Source organism: Populus euphratica, unplaced genomic scaffold (assembly GCF_000495115.2).
Source record: "Populus euphratica unplaced genomic scaffold, PopEup_1.0 scaffold1067.1, whole genome shotgun sequence".
NCBI lineage: Eukaryota > Viridiplantae > Streptophyta > Magnoliopsida > Malpighiales > Salicaceae > Populus > Populus euphratica.
The window spans coordinates 8,576-19,432 of NW_011500925.1; positions in this window are offsets into that span (position 1 = coordinate 8,576).

Genomic DNA, 10,857 nt, shown 5'->3' on the forward strand with positions numbered 1-10,857 from the left:
TACTATGAATTTTAATCCAATTGTCGAACCATTTATTGCTTTCTGGACTCTATGAAAGAGAGTCAAAGAGCAATTACACGAGGCTGTTTAGTATTTAATAAAACTATTAACACATTAGATATAAAGAATAAAGTGAAAACGATTGCAGATTAAAAATTACCTTCGGCTTCATGTCTTACTCCGTAAAAAATTACCATGTATGGATGTTGGACCATTCAAACTCTTTAATATTTTTTTAAGTATGGATACTGGATCCATACAAACTACTTAAATAATTTCTTTTAAAATATTTTACTATATAAACATTTTACATATTTTTCTATGGGCATTAAACCTATGTAAATCTAAAAAATATTTCTCAGAGTAAATAAAAAAATTAATGGCAACAATTTTATATAGATGAGATCAAAGATGGAGTAGTAGGATTGTCAAAATAAAAAAAGCTTCCATAACTGAGGCTGCATTGCAAATCTACACAAGGATGATAACCTTTTTTTTTTTTTTTATTTACGTGAGGTGTCCGGGCCAGCTTACGCGCACCACGACTAATCCCCACGGCCCACTGAACATCCTGCAAGCCCAGTGAGCAGGTAAGGCACCGCGGGGGTGACAGGCGTGCATGGTGAGGTTCGAACCCAGGTGCGGAGGAAGGGAACAAGCCCCTCCCACCGCTAGGCTAGAACCTCACTTGCAGGATGATAACCTTTTGTTATACACGGATGAAGACCTTTTTTCTATTAAAATGGATATTAACATTTACAATTACTTTAGGAGGGGTTAACTTTGCTTGATCCCCAGCTCGGAGAGAACGATTTCCTCTGATTTTCATTTCTATTGGAGTGGTGACTCCCTTCATTATTTCCTCAAGAATAGTGTCCTTAAAAATAATTAGCTCATATATATTAATAGGGTTGTGGTTCATCTCTTTTCTAGTCTCGACTCCAATCAAGTCAAGAGATAAAAGTGTCTTTCTTAATATAGACAAGCTCTCCTTCACAAACCTTGTTGAAGTTTTTCTTTCTTCTTTAATTGTTAATCCTGCATAAAAAAAGTCAAAAATAAACTTGGATACATAAAAAATAGAGGATAAAGAGGCTATATACTTTATAATATCACCAAGTAGTGCCTTTTAGCCATTTTATTAATGTAATACTCGATTAAGGTTGTTGCCAATGTAACACATATTTTCTCTCATCCAAGCTTAGACAAGGCCTCTTATTCACCTTAAAGAAATGCACTTTTTAATAATAGCAATAACCTCATATTTACTATATCATATCTCTAAGTTGACTGGCTTATTATACATAAATATTAGTCATCTCTCACTCCATTTCTTGACATATATAGGTTTGCCCTGAAAAGTCCCCATCATGGTTCATGTAGGTTTGTTAGTGAAGGTAAAGAACCAATGAATATTATTACCACTATCAATATCAGCGACAATATGATAACAAGTTGATTAGTACTTAAAAGTATATTTTTATCAAGGTTTTATATCATCATTTTGCACTTGAAATATTAGTAACTCCTTAACTATAACATGTTTTATAATAACAAGTTTGATAATATAAGATACCTTTAATTTATAGTAGATGCTCATTTTAAATGTAGCTATTCTCACAATTCAAAGTATTTAACTATATTTTCTATTTGCAAAACCATTGTTACTAAAATGGTAGAGTCAAAGAGTTCTTTTGTTAAAATGACTCTTGAGACGCATCCTAGTAAACATTTTTAACAAGGTTTATCAGAATACTTCTTAAAATATTTAGGTTTACAAACTCTTGCATTATTATCAATTGCTTATGCTCATATACTCATTTAACAAGTATTTTTAAACTTTTATTTTCATACACACTTTAACATATGATTGTGGGTTGCATATTGGATTATTATATTATTTATGTTTTTTTGTTAAAGGTAACAACTAAAGAAAAGGGATAGTATATAATTTGCAAAAAAAAAATGATAATAAATGTAATTAAATAAAAACATAGATAAGTTTGGTTTCGTAGCCTCCCTAACTTAAGCAATTAAACCCGAAGGGGTGTTTTAATACCTAATACCCTAAAGTCAACTGACTTGAGAGCTATTGGTTCAACGCTTGTTACATGAGTTGAGGAGAAAAGTTTAAGGGAATCAAACATTACACTATCTACGTATTAGTATCTATAACCCAAGTTATTAAACTTGAAGAAGTGTAGTAATACCTAATGCCCTAAGACCAACTCGTCTGGGAGTCATTAATTGAAAGCTCATTATATGGGTTAAAGATACATTGTTTTAAGTTTTATATATATAAAGATAATAATCCCAAGAAAGTTAACCTTAAACCTTAGAACATAATATTATTTTCTTTTAATAAAAGCCCCATCATCTATGTTTTCATACATTGAGCACATAAAAAAATAAAGGTTTATTAATATCTTGTTTCAACAGTATGAAGCAGATACATATAAATTTAATGAGAGTTTGTTTACTTGGATAGATTAATGGAAATTGAATGATGAATGTCTTGCTTTGTGGAACTAGCAAATTGTTTTTCTAGTTTAATGTTTTGATTACTAGGGACTAGTAATAAGCTGGTTGGGGGGTGTGATTAGTACTTAAAAATGTATTTTTATCAAGGTTTTATATCATCATTTTGCACTTGAAGTGTCAATAACTGAAGAATTTTGAGAGAAGTCTTTCTCTTTTCTTAACATTACTAGCGATATGTTTGTACAATAAATAGGGAAGAGAAGCTAACCTACTGACCCTTAAAACAAGAAATAAATACTAGATAGGAAAGTATCCTACACTAAACTAGAAAGCAATAATCTAGAGAATCTAGATAGTTAATACTAGATTTCTCTTTCCTAAACCATATATACCAATATTTCTCTAAGATCCTAACTGATTTTGAGACTGATTTCCACACTCCCCCTCAAGCTGGGTTGTATATGTTATACATGCCCAGCTTGTGACTCAATTCTTCAAAATTAGTTCTTGGTAGAGCTTTGGTGAGGATGTCTGTAATTTGAGCTTTTGTTGGAGTGTAGATGAGGTGAACAATGTTCTTCTCAATCTTTTATGTGATGAAGTGTCAATCTATTTCAATATGCTTTGTCCTGTCATGATGAACTGGATTCTTTGCTATGCTTATGGCTGCTTGATTATCACAATGCATCTGAATAGGTGTCAATAATTCTATGCCAAGTTCTTTAAGTAATCTTTGTATCCATATCCCTTCACATATTCCAAAAGCTAGAGCTCTCAATTCAGATTCTGCACTGCTTCTAGATACCACATGTTGTTTCTTACTTCTCCAAGTTACTAGATTTCCCCAAACATAGGAGCAGTATCCAGAAGTAGATCTCCTATCTACAATGTTTCCTGCCCAATATGCATCTGTGTAGATTTCAATATTTTTGTTGTCACATTTCTTGTATAGAAGGCCTCTACTAGGAGTCATTTTTAGATACCTCAAGATTCTATTAACTGCTGCCATATGATCTTTTGTCGGGTTGTTCATGAATTGGCTTACAAAACTGACAGCAAAGCCAATATCAGGTCCAGTATGTGAGAGATAGATGAGTCGACCCACAAGTCTTTGATATCTCCCCCTATCCACTGGTATACAATCATTTTCTGCTCCTATCTTTTTTGTTGAATCCATTGGAGTGTCAACAGGTTTGCATCCAAGCATTCCTGTTTCTTTTAGTAGATCCAAAACATATTTTCGTTGTGAAACATATATACCTTTCCTTGACCGTGCCACTTCCATGCCAAGGAATTATTTGAGATACCCAAGGTCCTTGGCTAAAAGTTTCTTTAGTCTTGCTAGTTCTTCCTCATAATCCCCAGTTAAGATGATGTCATCCACATATACTATTAGGATTGCTATTTCCTTTTCTGGAGAGGTTTTTACTAATAATGTGTGGTCTATTTGGCATTGGGAATATCCATATTGTGCTACTATCTTTGTAAATCTGTCAAACCATGCCCAAGGGGATTGCTTTAGTCCATATAGTGATTTTTTCAGTCTGCATACTCTGTTGATGTTAGAGGATGTTTCTAGTCTTGGAGGAATCTCCATGTATACTTCTTCTTCCAAGTCTCTATTAAGGAAAGCATTTTTTATGTCTAGTTGATGTAATGGCCAGTCTTGGTTAGCTGCTAGAGACAGAAGCACTCTGATTGTATTAAGTTTGGCCACTAGAGCAAATGTTTCTTGATAATCTATTTCATAGGACTAAGTAAACCCTTTTGCAACCAGACGAGCTTTTAACCTTTCAATACTTCCATCAGCCTTATGTTTGATAGTAAATAACCATTTACACCCAACTGGTTTTTTTCTAGGTGGAAGTTCAGAAATTTCCCAAGTTCTATTCTTATTTAAGGCACTGATTTCATCACTCACTGCCTTTCTCCACCCTGAATCTTTAAGAGCTTCTTCAATAGACGTAGGAATCTGTACACTGTTAATGGCTGAAACAAATGCATGATAGGCTAGTGATAACCCTTCATATGAAACAAATTTGCTGATGGGATGACTTATGCATGATCTAACACCCTTTCTCAAAGCAATTGGAATATTTGAATCATCAATAATAGAGGCAGTATTCTCACAGTCAGAAGTTTCCATAACTGAGTATATTTAAGCAGAATCTGGACTTGGTTCTGAATCTTGGTCATATGCAAGAGGTATTGTGTGCTCTATCTCCTTTCCAAGTTTTTTTCTTCTTGAATAGGTAAGCAACTCATGATTTGTGATCTGTTTTGGTATAGGATGAATCTGATCAAGAGATTGGACTGAGGCTAGATGTGTTGGGATTGATTGGATTGAGGCTAGAGGTGGTGTTGGGATTGATTGGATTGAGGCTGGAGGACTCAAATGACTTTGGACAAGACTCTGTTGGTTGTCTCCTGAGTTAATTACATGATCAAATTGTATATCCCAATTCTGATATTCTCTCATGGTTGCCCCCTGAAGATCAGACTTGGGATAATATGCTTGATGTTCAAAAAATGTGACATCCATAGAAGTATAAACCTTTTTTTAGAACAAGAGAGTAACATTTATAACCTTTTTGGTGTGGGGAGTATCCTATAAAAATGCACTTGAGAGAGGTAGGGTCTAATTTTCCTCTATGGTGTATATGAACAAACATTGTGCAGCCAAATACTTTAAGGTCTAAGGAAGAGAGTAGTTTGGTGTGTGGAAAAGCTTGTCGAAGGACTTGGCTGGGAGTTCTGAAGTTTAGAACTATGGAAGGCATTCTGTTGATGAGATAGGTTGTTGTGAGTACAGCTTCTCCCCAGAATTATTTTGGTACATGAGTAGAGAGCATAAGGGATCTAGCAACTTCTAACATATGTCTATTCTTCCTTTCAGCCACTCCATTTTGTTGTGGAGTGTTAACACAAGAGCTTATATGGATAATGCCTTAATTTAAACAGTAAGTATTAAGGCTGGAATTGAAATATTCTTTGGCATTATCAGTTTTTAGGATTTGGATTTTAGTCTGGAATTGGGTTTGTATCATGGTATGGAAGTTTTGGAAAATTTGGCCAACTTCAAATTTTTCTTTCATAAGGAATAACCAAGTCAATCTAGTGTGATCATCAACAAAGGAGACAAACCACCGAGTTCCAGTTATATTGTGCACTTGTGAGGGGCCCCATACATCACTATGAATCATTGCAAATGGATGTGATGGTTTATATGAAATGGTGCGATAGCTATTGCGAACATGTTTAGAGAGTTGACATATTTCACATTTGAAGGATTGTGAACTTTTATTGGAAAAGAAGGATGGAAACAGCCTTTCAAGGTACATGAAATTTGGATGACCAAGACGATAGTGCCATAACAGAACTTCACAATCTTTATTGACATGAAAATTTAAAGCTAATTGACCCTTGGATGATACATAGCTTCTGTTTTGAGTTTGCCTTCTTAGAGGAATCTCACTCTTGAGTAGATAGGGCCCAGAACACATCTTAGCACTGCCAATCCTCTTCCCCGTATCCAAATCCTGAAATATACACAAATGAGGGAAGAATTTAGCAACATAATTTAGGTCACGAGTCAATTTGCTAATTGATAGTAGGTTGCAGTCGAGGTTAGGAACATGGAGAATAGAGTTTAGGATCATGTCCCTTGAGAGTCTACTCAGTCCTATTCCTTTAACTTGGGAGGAAGACCCATCAGCTATACGAACTGTAGAATTATTAGTGCACTGATTGTATTCATAAAGAAGAGTAGCATCTCCTGTCATATGGTCAGATGCTCCGGAGTCGATGATCCAAGGGCTCAAGTGTTTCTTACTAACAGTAAGGGCTGTTGAAAATTTACCTTTTTGTGCTAACAGTCCAGATCTAGGACCAGAGGCTGACTCACTTGGTTGAGGCAGTGAATTCTGACTGAAGAGTTTTTGTAAGATCTCAAGTTGTTCCTTGCTGAAAGGACTTGTTTCAGTTGGCAGAATGGTGTTCTTATCTCGGTTGTCATCTGAGGTAACATTGTTGGCACGTCTGTCTTTGTCATTTATTGATTTTAATGGTTTCCAATCAGCAGGTTTGCCATGAATCTTCCAGCAACTTTCCTTGACATGTCCTGGTTTGTTGCAGTGATCATACCAGGGTCTTCCTTTCCTCTGTCGATTATCATAGTTGCTGTTTGAATGGCCTCGAGCAGCAAAGACAGATCCTTCCATTACGTGAGCTGAGTTGTGAGGTCCCATCATTACTTTCTTTCTACTTTCTTCACGTCTAACCTTAGAGAATGCTTCTCTGAGATTTGGAAGAGGTTTGGTTCCCATTATTCTTCCTCTGACTTCATCAAGGTTCTTGTTGGGCCCAAGAAGAAATTTGAAAGTTCTTTTTTGCTCAACAATTCTTCTATATAGGACTGTGTCTTCAGGGCAATTCCAACTATGAATTTCAAACATATCTAAGTGCTGCCAATGACGGCAGAGAGTGTTGAAGTATTGAGTAATAGAAAGTTCTCCTTGGCGTAGATCATGTAACACTGCCTCAATCTCAAATAGTTCTAATGTATTTTCAGAACTTGAGTAGGTTTCTCTTGCTGCTTCCCAGATTTCCTTTGTTGTTCCATATAGGAGAAAATTTGCTCCAATTTTATTGGTCATTGAATTGATCAGCCATGACATTACCATATGATTTTCAGTCTTCCATGTTCGGAACATAGGATCTATCTTATATGGTATGATGATATCCCCTATGAGGTAGTCATCTCTACCCTTTCCATAAATAAACATTATGACTGATGATGACCATTGAAGATAATTATATCCATTGAGTTTATGTCTTGTGATTTGGTGTGATGTGCCTTCAGTGCCTCCTGAAAGGCTACCATGAGAGATTGTTCCTGGCTGTGAGGTCACCTCAGAGAAAGAGCTTTATCCTGCTGCTGCCATGCTTTATAAAAGCATATTAGGGTTCAAGAGTAGGCTCTGATACCATGAAGAATTTTGAGAGAAGTCTTTCTCTTTTCTTAACATTACCAGCAATATGTTTGTACAATAAATAGGGAAGAGAAGCTAACCTACTGACCCTCAAAACAAGAAATAAATACTATATAGGAAAGTATCCTACACTAAACTAGAAAGCAATAATCTACAAGAAATAAATACTAGATAGGAAAGTATCCTACACTAAACTAGAAAGCAATAATCTAGAGAGATAGTTAATACCAGATTTTTTTTTCCTAAACCATATATACCAATATTTCTCTAAGATCCTAACTGATTTTGAGACTGATTTTCACAATAACTCCTTAACTACAGTATGTTTTATAATAACAAGTCTGAAAATATAAGATATCTTTAATTTATGGTAAATGCTCATTTTAAATATAGGATTGATTATTGTGATTAACTATTAAAAGTGAAAGGACAAAGAAAAGGCTAAGCTCAGAAAGAAGATGCCGATTCAATTCAAATTTGAATGTTGTTCAGTCATTAGATCGTATTTAGAGCTATAGATCTTAGATTTCAGTTCAATTTATATGGTTGGAAAGATAAGAAATAGGCCTACAACTTTCATGTGTAGGAAAAGACATGAATCTGCCATTTTCAAATTTAAAGTTTAGCCATAAAAGAGAAGTTAGAATTTATCCTATAATCCACCCAAATATTGCTCAAGTTTTACCAAAACTGAAGTTCTAGAAGGCCAAATGACGTGAAATTTGGTGGCTGGAAGGAAAAGATAAGTTCCAACAAATTTTGTGGAAGACTACTTAAATTATGATGTTAGAAATGACATTTCATCCAAACAAGAGCTTGAGAGCTATCCACCATGTCCACCAGCAGCACTACTCAGTATTTTAGGCATATCTCAAGCTGTAGTGCTCCAAATGATCTAAATTTGGTGGGTGGAAGAAAAAGACAAGTTCCAACAATTTTTATGAAGAACACTTTGTCAAATTCTGATTGCATCAATGTCATTGCATCCAGCCAAAATGCTTGAGTGCTATTGACCACCAAGTCCACTAAATCAATAATTGGCCACTACATTAATAATCAATTACCAAATAAATAGTTATGAATTTTAGCCTATAAAATGAGGCATTTATCATTTATTTAGGCATCTTGTTTTTCAGATCAAGATCATGTTTTTGCTCTCTCTCTTTATATTTTTATAATGCTTAAATTTTGCTTTCATTAATTTCTTGTTCATGCTTTTCATTTCCTTTACTATACTTAGTTAACTTATATTATGTTTATATTCTTATATTGTTTATTTATGGTTTTCTTCTTCATAATATCTAGCTAAGTTATTTATGTTAAGGTGAAAAGGTTTCACTAATGGTGTTAGGATAAGTATAATATAAACTCAATATGGACTTCAATGCTTATATCCTAAACAACTTGCTATTAACATGTCGTATCATTTTTATCTTATTAATTCTTAATACTTTGTTTGTTTAATGATTAATCTAGATTTATATCTTATAACATTTGATACATCAAATACTTGATCCTTCATAGTCTTCAGTCGACATCATTATTATGTTAGGAACTTGATTTGTTGTCAACATAAGTTAGCATCATGAATACTTTATAAAATTTATAAGTATGATGTTATGTAAATAAGATGATTAATATGATTATATTGATAATTTATAAAGATTTTATACTTTACTTATCTCTAATACTATTAATGGATTCTCTAACCTTGACATTTGTTTTTATCATTGTATAATCTTCACATTAATCTTACATCTCAAAGTTCTTTTTAATTCATCATCACCACTATCATCATCGTTGTTTTTGTTGTTGTTGTTGCTGTTGTTGTTGTTGTTGTTGTTATTTATAATTTATATAGTTAACTTCCCTGTGGTTCGACCCTAGTCTTGCCGGGTTATTTATTATTTTGACACTCCTGCACTTGGGATAAGACATCAACTCTTTGATCATATCACAAGTCCTAAGAATAATGATAGTAGGCTCCATTCTAACGAGCCTAAGGAACTTGTTAAAAACGGCCAAGATTATTCATCCATTGGAATGCATCTGGTTTTTACCTAACTAACAATACATAAAATCTTTCATCACAAACCTTTGAAGAGGGAAGGAATACTCCATCTCATATATACATATAGGGGTGTAATTTTAAACTGACCCTGGGCTAATCTGCTCAACCTTGTTAGATAGTTGAGTTATGTACTCTCTTAAATGCTGACCATTTGATAAATGTCACTTCTTTTATGTTTAAAATGTTGGAGGCATCATCCTCAGGGGTTTGAGGTAGCTTTTCTCTCCTCTACCTGAAAGCAGTAGTGAATGGACTTATCTAATGATAAGAACTAACCCATACTAGAGGTGGACACTAGAATTCCACCTTTTCTAATTTTATTCACTAGGCTAATAAGCCCCTATCCTCTATTGCTTCCTCTTGATCTGGTTGAAATGTGAACTCATTGCTTGAGGAAGCAATGTCCTACTTTTAGGATTAGATCTAGCTCTATTAAGGTCTATTTTTTTCCAGCAAGAAAGAAAAAGAGAGAAATTTATAGATGAGAAATACCTAAGATGATAATTTCTTTTTTAAAAAATAGCATAACTTGCTCAAAACAATCTTTAACAAATCTATTTTTAAAAAGAAATTGCAAATTATGAAAGTACATGAAACATGGAAGCAAGAGTAGCTAAGGTTATAAAGAAAATAACTTCTAACCCTCACTATTGCATGAATATCCTTTTATGTCACTCCAAATCTCCAGAAAACTATTACTGTATTATATATATGCTACCATTTTATTTCCCAAGAACACCTCTTTTAATAAAGATAAGTCATCTGATAATCTCTTTCAATAAGACAAGCCACTAGCCACAAGAATTCCAACAGTTTTACTTTTAAAAGTGCTTTTGAAAAAAATTGAGAAGTTTTTTTTGCTTCAAATTAATTTTTGGGGGGTATTCAAATTATTTTGATGTGCTAATATTAAAAATAAATTCTAAAAGATACAAAAATATTATTTCGATGTATTTTCAAGTAAAAAGCTTTTTGAAAAGCAACCACCACCATAATATCAAACGAGCTCTAAAGATTATAACCTTTCAAATATTTACATATTCAATACACAAATACTTAAGGGGCTATTGATGCATCAATATATTTTATATATGTCATTTTGTTACTTAAACCAATGTTTAAAAGGGCAAAGGCAGGGTAATAACTAAACATATATAGGCTTGGCATAATGTCAAGCTAAAATAACATATGTATGGCTTTCTTCAAGACCCAATATCTTTAGTTTAGTTTTATTATGTGCTAAATTCAAGTACATATGGATCTGGTAAAATATCAGACCTAACATCCTTAAACTCCATTACGCCTTGATTATAT